The sequence below is a fragment of the Vidua chalybeata genome, chromosome 9 (genome assembly GCF_026979565.1).
Source record: "Vidua chalybeata isolate OUT-0048 chromosome 9, bVidCha1 merged haplotype, whole genome shotgun sequence".
Classification (NCBI taxonomy): Eukaryota; Metazoa; Chordata; class Aves; order Passeriformes; family Viduidae; genus Vidua; species Vidua chalybeata.
Window position 1 is genome coordinate 15,415,175 of NC_071538.1, and position 24,146 is coordinate 15,439,320.

Genomic DNA, 24,146 nt, shown 5'->3' on the forward strand with positions numbered 1-24,146 from the left:
AACTTACTTTTCCTTCCATATCTGCATTTTGTTATTTGCAAATTTCTTCAAAACTTCAAAGTTAATAAAGCATATTGCATAGTGTAAAGAACCTGCTAAGATATGCAGAACCAGGAAACAGACAAAACTGAAATCTTGTGCTTGAAAAAACATGAAAATTAATTTTGCCAGCATGCCTACCACATTAAACACTTTTTTTTTTTTACACAAAAGGATTAAAAGGTTTTAATCCCTTTTTTTCTAAGCAGCTAGTTCTTGATTCAGCAGTTCAAAAGGCTTTGCCAAGTTCAGGTTTTTCCTCTGCTTTTAAGAACTAAAAGCGAGTGCAAACCTTATTTTGTAAACAGATACCATAATAGAATGATTCTAACAGAACAGGGAGCCAGAATAAGTGACCTCTTCAGAATATTTGTTACTAAAGCAAAGGCATTCTGGGCTCTCAGGAAGGGACCTGCATTTCATTTTAATGCCACTGTACGTTGCTCTGTCCTCCTCCTATAGTAATGAACCGAACTCCTGCCTCATCTACTGCTAAAGACGAAGACTTTCTGCTTAATGATAGCAAGCGCATGCTGGCACTTCTGTAATACAGTATTTTTTTTTTTCTATTTGTGTCAACTGTTTCATCCTGTAGCAGCTGTAGTATCGTCTGCAGAAAACCAAGAAATATTTAATTGCAGACAATATTTCCACATTTAAATGTTTACCAGAGCATGGAGCTAGGTACCCAAGCAAATAACTCTCAAGTCGGGGAAAGAAAAAATAAGTAGATCACAGATCACAGAATGTTCTGAGTTGAAAGGGACCCACCGGGATCATCAAGTCCAACTCTTAAGTGAATGTCCCGCACAGGTATTAAACCCACAACCCTGGTGTGATCAGCACCATGCTCTAACCAACGAAGCTAATCTCAGGGTCTCAATCATTTTGACACAGCCTTTCCTGAAATTCCCTGAAAAACAGGTCTATTTTCCCATTAAAAGCCTTCCTCCAAGTCAGCCTCCTTGGGAGCTTGGATAGGGGTTCAAATATGATGGTTTGAACACTTCCGGGAGAAATCTTTCAGCATTTTTTACCCAGTAATGATGTATTTTTGCAATGGCTAAATGAAGGCACAGAGCCCCACACAACTGAAAAGCCCTTTGAGCAGACTTTCAACATCAGGGCTACCACCTCCACCTGGCAGCCAGACTGTGCTGACAGGGGGCTGCTGAGCAACTGCAACCCTCCACAGCAGAAAGACAAGGACTACACAGAGTGTCACAGCCACACTGCTCAGCGCCTGGGGGCTGCAGGGAGACAGAGATGCTGTACAGCCAGGAAAACTCCAGAAGCCACTGTGTCCTGCCCAGGAACCACCCCTGAGCTCTCCCAAAATGACTCTATATGTACGTGGAAAAACTTTGATCCCATATAACCAGATGGATGTCCAAACCCCACAGTAAAGAGAATCAGTGACAGATGCCAGAGATTTAGAGTTTTACAGCTGCCACAGCCCAGCTCTGCCCTGTGCACTGAGCAGGGCAGGGGCTTCACACCAGGAGTGCCCGGCTCCCTCCACCACCCACGGCTTTCTGGTTCAGAAAGGACTGAGTTCTAGAAAAACATCAAAATTAATCACCTTCATGTTTGCTGCATTCTTGATTAAATTTTTCTAGCATCCATTCCTTGCTGTGTTATGAATTTAACAGATAAAATGAAAACCTCTTTTCACTTTAATAACTTTTCTCTGTGTAGACAATCAGCTCAGCCTCTGCTTCTAAACTGAGTTTCTTAAATCTCCAGCTACCAGGCATGGTTCCAGATTTTCGTTTTCTGTGGCCTTTTACTTGCACCAAGCTTTTACAGGATTTCACCTGATTATGCACAGAATTGCAAGAAATGCAGAAAGCCAAAGTCCACATGGAGAAGTTAGCATTTGCCACGCTGTAGGAAGTTGCTGTGGCCACCAGGTTTATCCTGAAGCCAAGCAGATCATGTAATGGGACCACAGGTTGCTGAGTTTGAACTACCAGAGCTGGCCGAGGATGCGTGTGCAGGTTAGAGAGTGCACTGCAGAGGAAAGGCAGCACACAGAACCCGTGGGGCTGGGGAGCCACCCCAGTGGGTGGCACTGGGGCTGCTGGGGAACCCAGTTATGCCACAGGATTCACAGCAGCACATGGCTCAGCTGGGACTGATCTGTCTAAAGGAGAAAAATCTACTATGTCATGAATTATCTCTTTTTCAGCACCTCTGACAGTATCTGTGTCTCTGGGAAAAGGGAAAACCAGTTAACATCACTACTGCAGCAGGTATCTAGGCAAGGCAGGGCACATATTCCATCAGGAGGGGGTATTTCAGTGTTCTCTATTCTCACCAAGCCAGAACACTGCATGCTACCCAGAAACAAACTTTCCTAGTTAAAAACACCAAGAGTATAACCCATATTTGTTTAGGAGTATTAGGAGTACATGTTCCTTGCTCACTATGGAGTCCTGCTGCAAGTCACAGACCTCACTGGGAGACCAATTCCTGCAGCACCAATTCCTAGGACATTAGCAGACCAAAATCCAACAAAAGAGTGGCAGGAATTTACAGCATATGACTAAACTCAGAGAAACTGCCACGCCTGACATGACGCTTCAGCAACTGCTTTCTCTGAGATAACCGAAATGCTCTGATTGCACCCAGAGACACAAACCATGTCAGCTGGTGAGTGCCTGAAGAGTAACATTTACCAAGCAGGACCTCAGTACGAATACTGGGAATGTCTGTGAACAATGAAGAGCATCCAGTAGCTCCTGCCATTTTTTGGTTTATATTCTCTCATGTACCGTAACTCATTTTTACATTTTTTGCCATAACCTACTTTCAGATAGTATTCCATTTCCCCTCAACCCAGACCGCCAGCATCTTCCTCCACATTCCTCCTCATGTCAGCAGTAAGTCCCAGTTTCATGCATGATTCACATGATCACAGAAGGCTGCCAGGCACTGTGAGGGTTTGACTCCTTGCAATACATTCACGAGGGTAAATTCATTGGGGAGAACCTAGAACAGGGAATACCAGCCCTCACAATGACTTCTGCAGTCTGGAAAGATGTTTGTGCGTCTCAGGTTTGGGGACAAACACATGGAAGGTTGCACGTGCCAAGAGAGTGAGAAGACAAATATGCTGCTTACAGACACTTGCCATATTTGTATTTCCCAGAAATGTATTTGTCTATACCACTTAATTTCATTCTCACTGCTGGACAAAACTATCACATGCTACAAACCCAAGGGACACACACACGGATGTCAAACCTGCAAGGTTCAGCTTGTTTTTAAGCTCTTTGTGGAGACTACAGAGGATATATTTAGAAAACAAATTTGTCTCCTAGAATGCTGTGTCTAAGTCTCCCTCACCCATTGCTGCTTTGTTGACTGAATCCCAACGTTCCTGGCTTCACACTCAATTTGCTGAACTAAAATCCAGACCAGCAAAGAGGATGACAAGCTACCTCAGAGCAAGTTAACTGCACCTCTTAGGCTTTATATGCAAGAGAAAGAAGGCACTGTTTCACCTTGGGGATATGACATCCCAGCATGTTTTGTGAAGGACATACACTGGGGTAAAACACAAATCTCTGTGTGAATCTGAGGCTTGAAAAAACATTCGCTTTTCTTAACCTACTGCAAGTCAGCATACTGCTACACCATAATGCAGCCTAAAAAGAACAGGATGACACAAAAGAGCCTGTCCAATTATGCCTGCCTCAAGTGAATTTTATTAGTCACTCAGGTCTATAAACAGTGAGGATAGCATACCTTTATATAGGCAAATGGATCTTGCTTAAGAATTACCCATGCGGGAATAATCTCCTGCCTATCACCAATCGTTGATCTTCATGTTGTGTTTTGAAGTCTGACTTGAAGGTAGGTGCCTGCCAACTCTGCTTGTGTTCTCCAAGAATAAATGTTTATTGAAGGGGGGCTCCCCATTTGCTGAGCTGGAATTAGTTACACCAACAGGGTATCAAATGGGTTGTTGCCTGTCACTGTTATCAAAGAGGAATTTGAAACACAAACACTAAGCAGCAGCAACTGAACACTGAAGCTTGTCAGAGCAAGTATGACATGGGACAGTCAAAATGTACAGACAAAGAAGGCTGGAAGAGGCTCTCAAGTACAGTCCTGTCCCATGGCCTCCTCAGGGTTGCAGTGCACAACCCCTTCTGTAAAGAGATCGTGCACCAGCTTAAAATAGGTTTGAGTTTTAGCTACACTTCTCACTGGAAAATAGTTCCAAGATTATGGTCATGGAAACATTGTGGGAAAACAGACTGCTTTTTGAAGTTATTTGTTGTCACTTGTATTCACTTGTTTGTGTACGAAACACAATCCTTTAGCTGAAAAAGGTTATGTTCCATCTCTGTGCCTTTTCTCTCCTTCCTCCAAAATTCTGAAATTCATTTTATGCCCTTCTTAAAACAGTAAAATATTTCTGTCTTACATAACCCCTGAGACTCCATAGACTAGAGATCTCATTTTAAAAAAAAGACCCAAACAACAAAAACATAAGAGAAAAAGATACTGTGTGCTGATTCTTGCAGAATTCTTTGAATTTGCTTCATACTTTCTTCTGATAGAATCCATAATACTTTATCACCAGCATCTTACTAAAAACATGCATTTGGGGCTTGGGCATCTCTAGATCACCATTCATCATCTTACCACCACCTTTTTTTTCCCCACTCTTTTTTTTTTTTTTTTAAATTAACTTATGCAGCTGGATATAGCTTTTGTTAATTGTTCTGTATAACTTAAACTGAACCAAGAACCCATTCAGCCTTATTTAATTTATAAGATCACATTTACAATGTCCTCATGAAATACCATTTCAAGCTTCAAGAAAACTTGCAGTTCTGCTGATCATGTGCAAGAAGTGTTTGTTAACAAGACTACTTAGAAACCTACCCTTGCACTTTCATATTCAAGTAAATGTCCAGATGTCTATTTTAACCATGGTTATGGAACAAAAAAGTTTATTCATGACTTGCTAGCAGCCTCAAAGGCATGGTTACTGTGCAAATTCGAATCTATGCTGTCGAGTCATACAGAACATGAAGCGTTGTTAGAATATAATCTCAGATAACTACATGTGAGATAAAGGTAGAAAAACAGATGAACAGTAATCTGAGAGAACAAGGCCACCAGCTCAAGAGCAGCTGCCCACATTCTGTGTGCTTAGACCATAAAACCAAGGCTGACAAAACAATTTGTGAAGTGCTGAAATCACCCAAAATCACCAATCATAATCCGAGATGGACATTTCCTTCAGTCAGGCATTTTACCACCATTACTAGTGATAAAGCTGGTATATGAATTAAAGGTTTGAAAAAGGATGATGACAGTATGGAAATCAATGACACATTAATTTAAAACTTCCAATTGCTTTGGTGTTGTGAAGCCATCACACTGCCACAACCCAGAGAGAAGTGACACACCAGTCCACTACCCTAAGGAAAGACAGTCTCCTACTCCAGGCATCTTAAAATCTATTAAGTGTTTTCATTGAGTTGCACCAAATTGTATTTGGGGGCCAGTGTTTTAAATTCCAAGTATTAGAAAGCCCCACTGAACGTACTAGAAATTCAACAGTGACACTGCAGCAGACAGGGATTTATCTTTCAGACTGCTGAGATCATCATTAATATTACATTTTTGTTTTGCTAATCTGGCATTCCACCTATGAATAACTGAACTTCACAAAATTATATAGAGCAATAATAGTGCTGTTCTTACTGTATTAACAGGCACCCATGTAATTCATGCAGAGTGGTTTCTGACTATATCCACACTGCACATAATGCCATTAGGTGCTGATGGGCTGGCTTACAACCAAGCTCACCCTTCGTGGAATCCCTTCTGGATAGCAGAACAGCTGATTGGTTAGGAGATCTATGGCAGGAGGACAGCAGTTCTTTAACAGAGATCTTGGAGCTACAGAAAAACTCAGGAGGTGCCCTTCTGACTCTTATCTCCTTCTTGGATACAGAGATTTGGTGTCATTTTATCCTTCTTGGAATAATGATTCCTGAATAGATCAGTCAGAACGCTGACTGCTAAAATGAAAACAGCTTAAATTGAATGCAGGACTGTCACACATTGTCAAGTGTGCTACAGAAAGGAAGGAGGACAGAAACAGCTTCATCACTGCCCAAGCATGAGTTTGCAGTTGCACAGGAAGGAGAAACCTGAATTTAGGACTTGACAAGTATTAAGGAGAAAGGCACGTTATTTTTACACTCCTTCTCTCTTCCAATTCTTTGCTTACCATTTTATTGAGGAATCAGATCTCAACTGTTTGGGACATCTGCTCTGTAATTCCTCTTTCAGAATTCTGAAGTTTCCTTAAAATTCAGGGTTTTTGCCATTTTGGCATGATTTAAAGAGACTGAATGTAGCTAAATGACTCAGAGTATTGCAAACCTTTTGTGTTTCATTGTTTTGTGTTTTTTTCTTTAACATTGACAAGACCATTCCATTTATGAAAGAAACAAGGAAAACCCTGCATTAGAAGTTTTAAAGGGGCTGGTATCTGGAGGAAGCCTTAGCAAAGCAGTAGTAGTGACACACACTTCCTAGAACTTGTTTTTTTCTATCCTTCTACTAACTTTCTATATAAATTCATAGAAAATTATATTACTAACATCTTAGCCAGTATATCCTAAGTAAATACTAAATGCTTGCCATTTTTTAGTATCAGGAATTCAAGAGAAGACAAGTGGTTTCGTTTCTATCATCTTTCATTAACTTTTGGTGACAAACAGCCAAGAAAGACCATGCAGCTGAGATAACTGCTCTCTGAAAGGGCAAGACATTCACTGATCCAAGAGCAGCTCAGCTCTTCCCATCCACCACCAAGAATCCAGAATGTGCTCTGCTTGTCGAAAGTGACACCCTGAACCCTAATGTCCAGTGCTATAGGCCAGGCTGAAAAACAGAGCAAATGTTGAAACAAACTTGACTGTATTTCCTCTCACCTAAGCAAGTGACAGCTTCCTAAAATATTCTTGTCCTAGTCACTTGAGAAAACTGTGTGTTTTCAGATACCTTCTGACAGGTGCACCTGAAAAGGGTGGAAAAATACCCAGCACAAATAAAAGTTGGATCAGATATAACTGTCTTCATGGAGCCTGGAACAACTTCTGCAACAATATAGGTGAGAAAGGGGAGAATATGCAAACTGTTTTCTTCTGTCCTTTATGGAAGATTCCATTCAATCATAAAACCATAGCTGGGAAGGGACCTCAAGAGGTCTCCAGTATAAGCTCCTGCTTGAAGTGGAACCCTCACCAGCTCTAGATCATTTGAGCAGTGGTGATGTCCAGCTGAACATCAGGAAGCTCTGAGGAATGAGAATAGACCACCTTCTTAAACAGCCTCCTCTGGTCTGCTCTGCCCTCCAAAAGGAAAAGCTTTTTTCAATTATTAATAGTGAACTTCAATACAATCTCCTCTGTCTCTCCACCTCATCTCTGCTAAACGTATCTATTACGACAGCTATTGAGCAACCAGATGACTAAAGATGGCAGACACTCTGACTGCATGCATCCATCAGAGCCCACGTTTAAATAAACAAACCCACTATTTTCAAACATGGCTAATCACCACATCAATAGACCTATTAATTGGATTCCTCGACATGGTTGGATGCATGTTGCAGCAGCAGGGACTGGCTTCAACAAACACTGAGCTCTACTCCATCCATATGTCTCAAAGATAAAAGAAAAATTGGAGTGCAATCAAATGCAGTGGATTAAATAACAAAAGAAAATGGACATTGAATTTGTTTCATTGTATACATTCTGTGCACACATACACACACCCTGCCACAGTTTTGAGCATGTCAAGAGCTTATGATTCATGCAACAATTTAGTTTGGAAGGGACTTTTGGAGGTCATCCTTTCCAAACATCCACTTAAAGCAGTGCCAACTTCAAAGATAGGTTCAACTCTGAAGCTGGATCAGATTTCCTGAGGCCTCCTTCAGTCAAGCTTGGAGTATTTTCAACAGTGGCCATTCCAAAACATCCCTGGGGCTCTGGTATGACACTTGGCCATCTACATGGCAGGGGAATTTTTTAAAAAATTGTTATTATAGCTTATCACTGTTTCCCAGGTTGGAGCTTATGTCCCTGTTGGCTCTCATCATATCACCACAAACCTGCCAGAAGAGCCTGACTACTCCTGCTCTACACCCTCTGCTCCACCCCCCTCCTATTCTGCAGCTAAAGAGAGCAGTGAGGTCCCATTTCCATCCATCTCATCCTAAGGCCAAATAAACCCATCTCCTCCCACCTCACCTGGCACAGCTGGTGCTCCAGAATCCCCTCAGCTAGCTCAGTACCAGTGTATTGTGTGCCCAGACACGTATCATCAGTCCATGATGATGCACTCCTTCCCTCATCAGAAGATAGAATTTTTTGCTACCTGCCTTTAGCAGGAAGGGCTACATTTAGGAGTCAGTCCAGCTCTCCAATGTTTCAGTGTGCTCAGAATCATCTACAAGCTCTCTGCTGTAAACATAAAGTATGACCATTGCTAATGAAAGATGACTTCTTAAAATACCTCCAAGACCATATGAACAGTGCAGGATATCAACCTGCAAATTTATCTCTCATACACAGAAATATTACTTGACTAGCAGCCACATCTCTTCCAAATAAACTTCACTTACAATTACTTCCAATGTTTTCACATCTTGCAACCCTAGCTCAGGGAATGGCAAGCCCCTGAAGAGTGTTATTCTCAGGCACCCTGGAACAGTGTTATTCCCTGGTGCTTGTCATATTCCTCACACCTTTGGCTAGACAACACATCTATTTATTTTTTAATCAGATTTCTACTATTTACTTTCCCTGCTCTACTGGTTGTGAGACAAACAATTTTTCTGCTGTATTTAGCTACGCTCACGCAGTGCATCACAAAATCTGGGGGCTACAATTGTTACAGTTTCAGAATCCCTGGCACTCTAAAGAAAAAGTGGTTCAATAGGGCTCCCACTACACAGGACAGCTACACACACTAACATTAAAACACTCTGAAAGACACTTCCCACTTGTGTTTCAACACATCACATCTATTTACATTCAGTTATTATGTTAGGTGTATGCACCAAATGAATCCCAGTTGCAGCTTCCACTAAGTAATCAAGTAACTGAGCATTTTAGAGCCACAAACAATAGATTTTGCCTTTTTTTGGATATACTAAACCAGCCCTTTGTTACTGCAAAAAGAGAGGTTGACATCTGAGATATAAAATGCTCAAAAGAAGGCTGTATCAGTTAATCAAAAGTGAATGACGACTGCAACAAACTTTATCAATTCTGACATGAAAAAATGAAAGCAGGAGACCACTATCCCAGACTGGCGATTCCATTAACTATTTGCATCAGTGTATTTTTACTTATTTTTGACTGTTCATACACTATCAAGAGCCATGTGGTAAGAGTAGCAGCATACAGAGGCCACTGTTGCCAAGCCTAGATTTTCAGGAAACTGCTTTTAGCAACTCCCCAGCCCACTGAATGTGACCATGGTAGTAGGGAAAGACCAGGTTCTGCTGCCAGCAGCAATCACAGCAGACAATCTTTTTCTCTAACACGAGAATTACTTTAATTTTGCCCATGAGAAACTAAAGTATTTAGATTCTGGCACTATCACAAGAACTAAATGCAATAGGAAATATATTGCATGTTTTTCACATAAACAGATCTTCTTGATTTCTCAAGTGCTCTTTCATTTCCCATTGTATCCAGCACTTACAGATGTTTCTAGTTCCCACTCACATGCAGGTTCAAAAGCTAATTCATGGACACCAAGAGGTGAATTTTCAACACCATGTTTTTTATCATGAGATCTCTTAGTATCAATCAACAAAGCAAGTGAGCAACAACAAGCAGTTACTGGTTTCTCACTCTTACACACAAGGCATGTGACATTCTTGCCAATTTGAGAAGTAATGGTGTTCCTGGCCTACTAACCCCAGTATGGGGGAGATTCTAGAGAAACATGTGGAGGAGGATGCACTGATGGGGGTATTCAAACAGCACCAACAAAACAAAAGCACCATTCTGTGGAGACAGACAGGCGACTGGCCGCCTCTATACCATTCCATTTTTTTTTCTCCCTGCCTTTGAAGAAACTGCATTTAATGGTCAGAACTCTAAACTCCTCCCTGGAAAAGCCGAGCTATTACTACATTTCAGCTTGATAAAGCCACCTTGTTTTGCATGGCAGAAGGGGAAAGTTTAGCAGTTTGTGTTACACACATTACAGTACAGTGGGATCTTTATGGAGGTTTGTGTGCAAGTCAGCAGGCAATGATTAGACTGACAAGGACTCAAATCTGAGCACTGACAAGAGAAACTGTCAATGTGTAACCACCACCTGTTCTCAGAACTCTGACTTTTTCCTAGGATCTTCCAATGGTAACAATGCAGAATTAGTCAAGTCTATCATTTGTGGAAGAGTCCTCCTTGATTAGCCATCCATCAGGGTGTACAGACAAGGCTATTTGCTGTCCTCTCATAACAGCTAGCTCCTTGCTCTTTGGAACATGGAAAGGGCTCTGCAAAGACAGCAGAAGTGCCCATCTGCAATCTCCAGGTAATAACCTACATGCTGGAGGAGGATGTATGTGCCTTGCTTGTCTAGATCCTTAAGACAGCCTGCTTTGTGTGGTGCAAGTGAAGAGGTTATTAAATCTTTCAGGTGGAGAGAAATGTTACTGAGACTAGCAGAGCAGCTAAGGCTTAACGTCTCCAAAGCTCAGTCTGGGAGCTCAGACTGAGAACCAGCTGGCTGGAGAGGGAGCTGACAAATGTGTTCAGGCTGGGCAAATCCTTTTTTTCTAGTACTTAAACACCCAGGACATGGCATAAAAAAAGAGCCTTTCTCACCTGCTGCATCCTCCTGGAGAAGGAATGATCAACTGTCAAGAAATATGCCCTCTCAAAAGAAAAATATTAACTGTAGAAGCAGCTTAATAGCTTCACTGGAAAGTCTAGGAAATGAGGGAACCAATAGCCACAGCAATTCAACCCCCTGCACTGAGGAAATATCCACCATGACAAGTGATTCCATCTAGTTGTAAGGTCAGCCACTAGAGAAAGGCTGCCCACAGGATGCAGCTAAATACAGCAGCTAACATCCATTAGCTGAAGAGCACAGAGCAGCAAGGCAGCAGGCTCTGGAGGTGGGAGGGATGAGGAGCAGCCAGGCTGGGCCCACTGGCCCTCCTGCAGCTCTGCGGAGAAGGGAGCAGGTGTGCAGCAACAACTCCAGACAGGTAACAGTCATGGGCTGTAACCTGTATGTACACAGAAATGAACGACAGCTCAAGGTGAACTACTGTCATAATCCTCTGAATTATTTCCTGTCAAGCCAGTCGTTATCTTCCTGGTTTTTCCCTGTTTCTAATGAAATTCAGTGTTTCCAACAATATATTGCATCATACTGACTGCAAGCACACAGAGTTTTCAAGAATACTACTACTAAGAACTTCTACAAACTCTGCATATTGCTGGGAACCTTGGCTACTCTGAGAAAGCAAATGAGCAAAACAAAAACCACCCAACAACTCCAGATAAGTGTGAGATAGCTCATGTGAACCATGGGTGAAACAACCTGTCATAGAGAGCCTCAGCAGTCAGGAAAGGCTGGATGAGAATGGAAGAAAACAAGGTGACAACAATGATGAAGTTTATCTTGCTTACAAAGGAAAGGAGGAGTAGTGGCAGCAGGGAAGGTGAGAACAGCCTTCAAGGATCTGGAAAAAAACCTGCAAGATTAAAAGGAACTTAAGGAACTTCTTCTTTTTTTTTTTTTTTTTTCATGTCATGCAAATGGTCAACAATTCATAGTCACAAAGCTGCTGAAAGGACATTTAAGGTTATGATGTTTGGTATTTATACCTTGGGAGTATACCATACTCTCAAGGTATAAATATACTGACAGTTAAACACTGGAACAGCTTGTTGGAGAAATGGTGGGCTCTTCTCTCACCAGAAGTTTTTAAGGACATGCTAGACAAACATCTGTTGTAAACAGCTTAGAGCAATCCTGTCTGAGCAGAAAAAGGCGGGATGAAATTTCCTTCCACCACTATTTGCTGCAAGTAGAAATCTTCTATTCCTTTTTGAAGTTCAAGAAACAGTTTTATTTCAAATTTTGCAGAGAAGCTCAGTCCTGGCCACAGCTGTAACCCCTAGGCTACAAAATACATGCCAGAGGACAGCTAAAGACAAGCAGATTCGGGTTCCTGCAGCTACAGGGCTGTCAGGTACTCCCACATCCCTTAGCTCCACTGGGATGAAAATATTTGGCACTGACAAATAGTAACTTCATATTACCAAGTATTCCTTTACTGTAGACATATTTCACCTGCTCCAGAAGACAAGAGAGCCCCAGCTGGGACCAGGTAAGCCTGCAGAGCCACCCAAGCAGTGCCCCTTGCCCCACAATGAGCACATGGACATGGTCTGCAGGCAGCCCACCTCCTGCTCCTCATTTAACCAGACTGCAGCCTAAACAACCTCAGATTTATACCAGTTTACAGGAACGATTTATGAAATCATAGCTCTACATCAGACCACTAAATCTATAAACTATACAGGGAAAACTCCTGAGCAACATAAGGGATTACTAAGCTAGAGGAAAAAAATTCTAATGCAAGGAATCCCAGTACGTCCTCCATGTATTTTAAAGAAATAAACATTTAAACAGCAAAATTTTGGACTACTCATTTAATAATTACCTTAATTCTAAAGTTATTTATCATTTTAGCCTGAAACCAGCAATAATTAAAACTTTCAGGTCCAGGAACTGGACTTTCTACAAGCTTACCACCATTGTTGTTTCTTAACACTCTTGTGTTCAACACAGGGGCTACTGAAGAGATCCTCCTTTTAAGATATTTAGAAACAAATCTTGGCACAAACTTTGTTTAGGTGTATGCTTTGTGTCTGAAAAACATTCATAGCACAACAGGCCTCAAAGTTTTGGGGTTTTTGATGTTTGGTTGATTTGTTAGTTTAGTAATATAGCTGTTCTTCAAAGCAATCATAGAAATCTTTGTGAAAGAAATAAATAATTGAATGTCAGTTTTCTTCACTAATCTGTTTCAGACAAGACAGCAGCAAAAAACCCCAAAAAAACCCCAAACAGCACAACAAAAGATTTGACTCTCATAGCAGCTCCTCCTGTTTGAACCCCAGCAGCATCAGTTCCTGTTGTGCGGTGCGTAACACAGCGCTCACCTCTGACACTGCCGCTCTGCCTGGCCCCTGGGAAGCCCTGGAAGGCTCCTGCAGACTACAGGAAAACCATCCGAGGAAGTCTTGACCATAAGGGTTGGCCAACAACACGTGATGAACACCACCTACAGGAACTAACAATGCCCACGTTATTGCTTGTTTTCAATGTTGTTAAGGCATAATCTCAGTTCTCTGCATTGATTTGGGTTTGTCCCCAAACTTGGGCACTTTGACCTGAATGAACAATTGGCAGCTTCCCACGGCAGTGAGCAGCCAAGGTTTGTTGTCATCAGCAGCTGCCAGGACACGACTCTCTCCCACTCATGCCTAAGGGTTCCCCTCTGATACTCCTGAGTCCTCTGCAAAAGGCACAGCAACATCTGGTTTTTGTGATGATGTAAGAGTAGTCATTTTCTTTGAGCAGTATTTCCAAAAAGCTAACTCAGGGCCTATTTGCTACTTGGTGAAATTCCCAGTACAACTCAATCTACTGAATTTTTAGCACAGCAAAAACACCAGGATTGTAGAATCCCAAAGTTCTGACCTGAGACCAGAGCTTATTACTCAATCAGGAAAAGCAGATGAGCACAAGCTAGTTCTCCAAGATGGAACTAAATCAGAATTATAACAAAGTAGGATGGGTTTTATTTACCCATGTAACAAACTGCATAAATGGCCAATGAAGGTAGATGAAAGTCAGTGCTGTCTAATTTAAGGTAACATGTTTTGTAGGGAACAATTTAAACCAACCCAACACTCTTCTGGATTCCAAATTTACTGTAACCACTCAGAAAGGCACTGGACATAAGTGCCTAACCTAGATGCTTTCAGTGAGGTGCTCTGTGCAGTTGTGGTCATGAAAGTAGAAAGAGCATAGACATGGACTCGGAAGAAGACAGAACTACATTATTGCAAAAAGGCAAGAGAATTTTTAAGGCAAAATAATCTAATACCTACATCAACTGTGACTTGCCCTTGGACAGCAGGGTTGACAAAACTCTAGAGAACTGTCCACGAGAAAAGAGTGAGATGGGTGATCCTATTTCATACTTGCAAGAGAAACAGTAATTCAGCTGAACGTAAAAGTGATAAATTCGAAACAGTAAGTCTTTTGTTTTAATAGCCACACAACAGATAATTAACCTCTAGTCAGTGAGGTGCCCCAGAAGCAGAAGGCTTGGTGAATTCCCTTACAGGACAACGGCTTAGGGCAGGAATGCCATTAATCAATGACCTCACTGTACTCTATACTATAATAGATGCATATTAATATTCATAGATTTTAAGGACTGAATGGTCCACTCTATCATCCAGCCTGACCTCCATTCTGACACAGGACGTGCTTCATCCAGCTCCCCCAGCCTCTGGTTCCTGTTAGGCTTTTCTCTGCTAGGTCAAAAGGGGCTGCTTGTAATACAGAGGCTCTAAGGAGGTTGTAATGCAAATTTTGGCTCAGCAAGATCTGGTGATAAAGTACTGAGCTGAGATCCAAGTGTCAGGAATTAAATAAACCCTACAGTTGTGTCAAATAATCCAAGAAGCAGGAAATGGGAAATGATACCTCTGAGCACGTGCAGTACGTGAGGAAAGCACACTCTCGGTCCCTCTCCAGATCCCTTTCAGGGTATGGCTGCACCTTTACAAGGCCACCCACAAATGCAGTGTGGGGCTTTCCATGATGTATGTCAGCAATATTTTTATGTTACAGATGATGGGATCACACCACTTCCCATTAGCCAATGCTTTTGGAATGGCAGTATGTTCAGGCCAAACATACGCTTTTAAGCAAGTCTGGACCAAAAGTACCCAGGAAGCAAACAACATTTTTATTCTTTTTTTTTTTTCTTTTTTTTTTTTTTTTTTTTTTTTTTTTTTTTTTAATTATCCTCACCTCTGTGACACTGAAAGAAAAAAAGGAGGATTTGTATTCCTAATTTTAGAAGGGTTCAGCTTTTGGGTGACCCCTTCTCGGAAAAGGTTAATTCTTATGAACTGCATAGCTTAAATATGTTTCAATACAAAAGGGACCCTTTAAGAAGATAAAAACCTAAAACTTAGTAGTTTTTTTTTTAATCTATATAGTTTCCAACAGTTTCTAACTCATTATGGGTTTTATGGAAATGAAGAGCAATAATCCCTACCTTGATGCACTTTCCTTCAGACTTACACCTCTTTGACAAACTGTTAAAAAATAAAAAGGCTTACCTGTCTAAGAATCAAGCAGTAACTGAAGCCCCTACAGCGAAATTCAGGGAGGGAGGAAAGAGGTGGGGGGAACATTCCTGTATCACAACTCCATAGCTGCAGAGAATGTGTACCTGCTCCACTGCCTCTGCTCCTGTGTCCAGCCATGGTGGAAACCACACACATCATTTTTACACCTCTTGGTCAAGAACAAAAGCAGCCACATTGTCATTTGTCAAAGCAAAGCTCCTGCCACAGCAGCAGCAACCGCACCCTCAGATACTGCTGACAGACAAATAGAGAAAAAAAGAATACTGCTTTAAAATGCTAGCTCCCCTCTGGCGCCTGATCCATAGGTCTGCCTGCCATTCCCTGAGCCAAAGCATGGAAAACCTCACTGGAATCTGACAGGACATGAGCCCAGTAAAAGCACTTGGTGACTACAATGTAAAACCAAGGTATTGCACTGCTCCACCTGTACCCCTACATAAGTCTCGTTGATGGAAAAACTAAGTTTCAACAAACTTAAACATAAAATTTGATTCAGAGGAGCCTGGAACAGATAATGTCTGATCTTTGAAACAGGAACCGAGTCCTGCTGATCAGGGCAGGACAAGTCCCTCCTCTTCACTCTGCTGCCTCTGAAATGCTGAACTTTCTCTCCAGCTCATTAAACACTTTCATAAGGAAGGACTTCAGCACTTACTGCCAGTTCAGGAATATATTACCAGTATTGGAAACCCTTTTAATCACAACAATCATCTGTCCCCAAAATTACAGATGCTCAAAAACACAGTCCAATTTAAAGGGCAACCATTTAGGTCAGAGATCTGTGGCATGGAGATCAGTCTTGGCACTGTGGAGGGATAAAAGAGCAAACACCAGCAAGCCGTAACAGTGGGGTTCCTACAGAAACTGCAGGCTGGAGTAGCTGAAGTGTTTAAATACATGTGTGTGGGGTACGTGCACCGTGAAATGCCCCTGACACCTTGTGTAGAGAGGTCCTGAGTATGAAACTTGTGTCCTCCTTCAGGAGATCTCGCTAGGCTTGCTGATTTTTCTCCTACTACTGTTACACAATGAAGGTGTTCATAAATATGGGTAAAAAAAGCTCCAGTGCTGGAGGCAGCATGACTGGAAACCCTGATAGCATTAGGAAGTCCATAAACCCCATACTTTTTCTACCCAGAGCTTTCCATCACTTTTTTCTGTTGTGGCCTAATCTCCAAGTGTTCAGTTCTCTGTTTAAGCCCCATAAAGACATTCCTACGGCTACAAGGTAAAAAGAAGAAAAGCAGCCTTGCATCTGTGAGAGACACTGGAGTTTCTTCTAAGCTGGCAGGAGTCAGCACAGACAGGCAAGATGCTGCTGCTGCTCTAAGAGAACCAGCATCAGTCTGTACTGAGGACTCAAAGAACTAGAGCCTGACACCAGCATAAGGACCCTCCTTCCTCTCTGGAAAGCACTGAGGCTTTAGGAAAGGGCTAGAGAGTCAGCTCTGGTCCTCTAGACAATAAAAAAAAACCTAACAAACTCTAAGATCCTGTAAAACACTGCAAACTATTTAAGTTACATCCACCAACAGCAAAGCTGGCATTGTTTCAAGGGGAGATGACAGCAGGTAAAGTCTGTTTAATAGCACCGCTCCTCAAGTCAGCAATCCACACTGGGTTCACCTGAGCATTATCATGAATTATCAACACCAGTGAGCTTTCTCCCACTTCAGACAAATCTGCAGCAAATGTGGGGGCTCTGTGTACTGGTTCCCAAGAGGGCAGAAGTAGGTAGTACAGGATACATTGAGCAAAACTTTCCAATTAAAAACTATTTACCAGTACAAACAGCGCTTTTGCAACTTTAGACTCTGGTAGCCAAAATGTCTTTTAAAAAACCACAGCGAGTTTCAATCTGTGTGGAGCTCTAAGCTATATTAATAGCATGACACACTTCTTCAAAAATGAAAAAAATCAAAGCTATTTTATATAGAAGGAATAGCGTTCTAAATACTCTCACTGCATGTGTTGGATGTGCTTCAAAAATACACAGTGCTGCCATACTGCTTCTTCTTACAGTTACTAAAACCATTTTTTCAGGCTGAGAATTGCTGTGCTCTGTTTCAGTACATGGCATGTTGCAGACAAGTCAAACATGCCAACACCTCCAATTTCTGCAGTCGTAGAGTGGATTTTGTATTTCTCTTTTCTCTCATCTCCACATGTTTCCTTCTTCCCATCAAACACACTTTAGAACTGAGCTCCGTCACAATCCACCAGGAGACTTGTCCCAGCCGTACTCTCTGTGACATCTTTCTAGCCATGTCCAGTAATGCTGGCAGCCCATACCAAGGCTCTGCAGGCTGGAGAAGTCAGGGAGATGGGTCCAACTGCCATTTCCAAGGAGCCCAAACCACCTGCAGTGTTCCTGGAAACCCAAGAGCCTCTGTCTCACAAGTGAGCAACAGGAACTTGTGTCAAAGAACCTGCAGTAAAAAAACTCAAAAACGTGGATCCTCAGGCCTATCATCCAAGCTAATTCCTTTTAGCTGACTTTATCTTCACATACACACTGACTACACAAAGCTGTGACAGAAATTGCCAGAACAAGCCCAAGCTGGACTCAGCGAGACGCAGCTGCTGCCTCTGAGTGACCTCCACCAGCCCCCCACAGAAACCACAAGGAGCAGCAAAGCTGACACCCAGGGGCTCACAAGGGAATCAGATATTTAGCAAGATTATGCTATCTGCTAATCTGATTAGCCCCAGAGACTGCAGATAAACATAACAAAGAACAGCCGGACACCAGCTGTAAAACCCATCCAGTCAAGCAAATAACACAGCTGCCCAGAAAAGCTCAGCATCTGGGACCTGTCGCATGTAATGCTTTTAGGGAAATGACAGACTCGCTGCTCTCACGTTAGACATGGGAAAATGTGTTAATCTGTTTACCTTAAATGGATTTAACCTCAATCTGAAAAAGAGAGGACTGACTCGGATTCACACAGCCAAGACACTCAGGTAGCAAGGCACAGTGAGCAGGAGGCAGCAATCCTCAACACCATTTACATGGTTTGAAGGATGAGGCATGACACAGGTCAAACAAGAAACGTTAAGAGATTAAACAAACACATATGTAATTAGGTGTAATGTTGATTGTCTTCTGCCCCTGAAATGATAATCAGGTCCCACATCTAATCACTGTGGACACCTGAGCTTTAGGCTGATGGTGACAGTCTCCGCAGCCAGTCCCTTCCCAATACAGAAAACACACACAGGGCTAGGGACTTGGGCTGGAGGTGGGGAGAAGGATTTAAAAACTAATACTTTTACTTTTATATAAAGACAATAATAGCAGAGAATTAGCAGAGAAGCTCTCATGCCTCCCTTATAGGAAATGGGCTTCTGAAAGACCAAAAGCCACCCAAATCACTTGCCATACACTGGCTGCTACTTTCACAACTGCAGAAGGAAAGGCGAGGGCATTATTTAACATGTCCACTTGATGTTTTTGAACACAGGAAAACCAAGAGCAACTTGCTCAAGGACTGCATTCATCACTGCCTGCCAATTAGAGAAACAAAACTGATCAGTCAGGAGGACACAAGTGGCACAACGACTCAGCTCAGCGCCGTGGAAACACAAGCACTCTGAAGTGTTCTGTCACAACAACGGGCATTATGGATATACAGAAGCAGGTCTGAAGCTTTTCAGTCACTCTGTGGCACAGCACTTCCCTCCCTTCCTAATTAGCAAACACTCTGCAGTAACCTCAACCTTCCCAACAGCTCTCACTTGAACTGTCCAAGATTCTCCAAGACTGAATTCTTATACACATTCATCTATGATGACAAAATCAGATCAGCATGAAAGAGGAAAACCTCTATTTCAGGTTGACTCAAATGAGAGCAGAAATACTGGGGCCAGATGATTTCCCCACCAGTGGAAGCAGTGTCAGCTCCATGGTATTGCCACAAAATCTGGCACCAGAAGCCAGGAGAAAGCACCAGATCACCAAAGACAAGGATGTCCAAGAGGGAACCAGGAGACAGTATTTTAGAATGGTTTGGGGACGTGGCACAAGAAACAACAATTTTGAGGCCAGCTCGGGGCCATGGATATCCCGACAGTGCTGTAGACTAACTCTGGAAAGCAGCTATCACTTCAGTGCAGACTGAGGAGGAGTTGGGGTCTAGCTAAGTTCAGAATGATGGGGACACAAGAAGAGAAAACACTTCTAAAGAAATTGTCTAAAATATGCATTTTCTATTTTTATGGCAAACATGACTAGTTGCTAGTATTCAAAAGCAATTATGCAGAGGCTGATCTATAAATAATGCAAAACCCAGAAAGGAGAGATCCAAACTCATTTACAGCACACCCCATGCTGTACTGAATAATGTTATGCCCCAGCTTTCACCATCCCCATAAAACAGAAATGCAGTCAAAAAGCTGAGAAAGAAGAGAAGCATCTCCCCTGCTCTCCAGCCAAAAAGGAAGACAACATCTGAACCGAGGTAAAATTTAAGGTCATTCTATTCATTACTACTTTCATAGATATAAAGCTTTATTTCTGCCTTTCCAATTCACCTGCTCTTTTCACACGTGTCCCCAGAAACTGCAAACAAGGTATCATGGAAATACATCACCCCTCATCTTGCTGCAATGTGCTCTGAGTAGATCCATACAAAAGATCACAGCATCAACAAATGTGTGACCCAAATTTCTTAAATGAACTGTCTAAGTCTCTTGCAGAAAGCAGTGAATAATTTAACTTGGAAGGGACATGTGCAGGTTAGCTAATCTAACCTCCTGCTCAGAGAAATACTAACTTTAAAGCAGTGTTTAAAGTTTAAAAAAAAAAGGTATCTCAGGACCTTGCCCCGCTAAACTCTGGATATCTCCACAAATGAAGACTCCCAAGCCTCTCTTGTTCCTTGTTCCAACTGAGAACCACTCTCACCCTGAAAAAGTTTCCCCGTGTATTTTTCATCTGGCTGCAAACTGTGACTTTTTGACTCTTGTTTTTCAGTATGCACCTCTAGGATCAGAAGCATTTCAATTTCCCCCCTCAAAAAAAATTACTTCTTGATTGCAACTACTGAATTTCAAAAGAGTTCTTTAATTTTTTTAAAATTTATTCATCTAATATCCTTACAGCAACAATACCTTCCCACACATTCTCTCTGCACAACCGAATTTATGCCATTTACACTGAAAACTAAGGATTTTTTTCCTCTACTTATAGCTCAGTTAGTTTTGTTATAATGCAGTTTATAAAATTACATTTAATGGAGAAGGGAGCAGGTAATTTGTTTATTTCTGAACTGTGATGGCTAATGGATGGGGTGGGAATAATGACAGAATATATATTATGCTATGTTATGGTCGAACAATACAAGGAGAGAATGCATGACCTGATAATTTTTACCCTTCATTAAGTGGTCTATTGAGCTGCTTTTTCTCCATATCAGCTTTTAAAGCAGAAAAAAAAAAAAAACACTGCAAAATAACATATTACTTCAAATCACAAGATTACTCTTAATTAAAGCAAAAATTACTCATCTGTTTCTTAAATTCATTAGCAATAGCTGATAACATACCTAAAAATAAGGAAATCAGCATAAGGAGACTAACTGTAACTAGCCTTGTTAACTACCTTCCTCCATACATGCTGAGGCACTTTAATTCCCATGTCTGGAAAGACAAAGTCTGTGTCACTCCGAATATCCTTGCCAAGTCCTTCCTCCTCCCAGCAAGCCAAAAGCAGAGAGGGAAGCAGAATCCAAAGCTGTCTGCACATGCAAATGGAGCAGTGTCACCTAAGCTACATCTGCTTTCATCTTTGTGGCTTTTCCGAGAAGAAAATGGGTCTGTACAAAGACAGACCACTTGAACTGACGGTCCTGGTTTTCATCTGCTTTCTTCAAGGAAGAAAACAGAGGGGCTACCAATGGCTTTATCTGTGTTTGATACAAGGAGCTGTATGCACCATGGGCATGTGCCTTGAGCCCTGCCTGGGAAAGGGCAATGAGGGAAGAAGTTCCCAAGGACACATGGAGGAGGGTACCCCACCATGCAAGGGGAATCCCAACCAAAACAAAACAGCTTCTGAGATTGACGAGTTCAAGCAGGTTTTTTGGAAAGTTACCAGTGTGTAAAAATCCACAGGAAACAAACAGGTTTGCAGGTTATGTTAAAACCCCAGCTATATGGCATGCCAGTAGTCTCCAGTGCAAAGTAACACATGATGGAAATATGGAGATAAGGGAGCAGTGTGAAGGAAATTCGATTAGGCTCCCAGCCTAACAATGGAACATTTTAATTTCCTGTAGGGAAAATGGCTGATGTTGGTCAAGCTCACCTGATAAAGGGCTGGCTGTTATGGGTTTCAAGAGAACTTTGATCTACATCTCACATCCCATTAATAGAGACAATAAATTATTCTCCCTTTTCACGACACAATGTGCACAAATAAAGTTCACATGTTCAAATGAGACAGAGCTTCTTCATGAGTGAGAGTGCTAAAACACTCTCACTCATGAAGAACAGTGATCATGAAGAACAGTACATCAAAACCACTCAAGTTCACATGCTACAACTCCAAAAGATCAAAAATTAATACCACTGAAAGGACATGCATTCAGTTTTGCAGAAATCACCTAAGGAGAGAATTTCTTCCCTAAGAAGCTCCCTTGTATTCAAGTTCCTTCTATCTCTGCCAAGTATGCTCATATGGCAACTGAGAAAACATTTGTGGCATTTGATTCTCAAAATCCGTATGTGTAAAGAAAAGTTTTCCCAGAAAGTGCTTAGATAAAAGTCCTTTTCTGTGGTTTAAGCAGGAACACCACTAGTCAAAGTAAAAACATGGAGCTGGCTGATGTGCAAAGAACCAGCACTTTGAAGCACTGCAGAGGTCACATTGTGGCAGAGAAATCCTGCTTCATAAAGCTTTGATGTAGAGCAGCCCACAGAAATATCTTCCTTGTTTCACTGAAGTACATTGTTTCTAAAGCCTCCTTCTTACTCAGCGTAAAATAAGCTATTATTGTTATTTAGTATTAAAAAAGAGCATTAGTTTCTCTGTCAGCATTTCAGGCAAATGTGCAACAGGCAATAAAGAAGGTCCTAGGAGGGTCTAAACTGAGTTTGTGTTCAATAGTACCTCACTGACTTCCAAACAAACACCCCCAGTCAAAACCAGAATAAGTTCAGCTCCAAGTCACACCTTCCACAGAAGCAGCACCAGGCTGGGGTAAGAAACCCAGCACTCAGAGATCAGGCAGTGATGTGGAGGGACAGCAGCTCACCTTTCCACTTCACTTTTTTTGCTTTGGACTAAAAAGGCTTATCTTTATAGCATAAATAGTGCAATTTATACGTACAGAAACACACACTGGAGTGGTTTTTTACATGGTGTCTCTAGTGAAGGTTAAACACTGGCACGAAAATCTTGTTTTGGTTTTAAAACACTGTGGAGATCCCCATAAAACAGTTTCTGAAGAAAGCCACTGCAGTGGTTTGAATATCCTGAATGCTCAGAGTCAAGAAGGAAGAACATCTGCACGCACTTTTATGGTCCACTCAAACCTTAAGTGCTTCCAAACACACAACAGCTACAGCAATACTTTCGATTTAAAAGACAGAAGCCTATAAACAGCCCACATCATGAACTCCTCAATTTATCTAAGATTTCCTCCACTTATATTTACCTTATCCAGTTCCAATAACAAAACCCTTCAGTTTCCCAGTCTCTTCCACCCTCCATGAGAGCAAGAGTCAAAGAGCTAAAACCCTACAAAAACCTGGAATAATCATTTGAAACAAGTGAATTTGTCCTAATCCCAACTGGTTGCCAGTGCAGAGCCCCCAAACACCACCTGCCCAAACCAGCCAGATTCCACCCTGCTCCCTTATACTCTTTGGGCTCGTTCTTGATTTTGTTTCTTTTCACTGAATTTGTAGAGCTGCAAATGCACTCCTATAATGTGATGGCTGAAATAAGATCAGGAGAGTTTTCCTGAAACATGAAGGAAGTTAGTGGGGGCGCAGGACCTGCACCAGCTGCCCATCAATATTCAGTACGTGCAGCTGCTCTCAGTGGCATCCTTGGAATTCAACTTGGCTAGGGAAAAAACAACTGTCACTGCTATTTTTTATGAAATTTCACCTAACTGCTGTAACACGCCTGTGTAGTTCTGCCCAAATTCTTACATGTGTTTTAAACACTTCAGTGAAACAGTTAAAGCTCAACGTTTATATTGCAGGAGTGCCTTGTTTGTACCTTTCCCTTTGTTGCCATCTGTCAGACTTCCTCACTGAAGCTTCTCGCAAGAAAAACATCAGTAATGGTAAAATAGCAGGAATTTCAACAGTCAGCTACCTCCTCCTCCAGCCCCTAAAAGGTCTGAGGTTTGTGTCTGTGAAATTTTAATAGGGGTCCCTTTCTGCTCCAGCACAGCCACATAGACTGAGCACAGCATCAGCCACAACCAAATGGTGCCAGTACTTCAATACCCCACCTTGCACTTTTTCCCTCTAACCAGTCTAAAGCCTCTTCCATTTTCCACTTCCTTCTAATCACCTACCCAGAATCCCCATGGCTGAAGCAAGAACATGCAATCCAGTGCTATGAGTCCAGCTGGTCAAGCAGAATGCCCTAAATCATATGGGATTTGT

The 24,146-nt window shown here is 41.9% G+C and overlaps 1 protein-coding gene and 1 long non-coding RNA gene across 8 annotated transcripts in view; one reads left to right on the forward strand and one right to left on the reverse strand.

The window, feature by feature from the left end:
- The window catches only part of PTPRF (protein tyrosine phosphatase receptor type F), a 376,315-nt gene that overhangs the window by 202,897 nt on the left and 149,272 nt on the right, over positions 1–24,146 (reverse strand). The gene's annotated exons all lie outside the window — the stretch shown is intronic.
- Positions 17,820–20,562, forward strand: LOC128792007 (uncharacterized). 2 transcript variants are annotated; one of them, XR_008432276.1, is made up of 4 exons: positions 17,820–17,921; positions 18,986–19,162; positions 19,253–19,981; positions 20,497–20,562. It is a non-coding gene; the product is annotated as an uncharacterized LOC128792007 (long non-coding RNA). The 2 variants fall into 2 exon arrangements; XR_008432277.1 differs by having other exon boundaries at positions 19,901–19,981.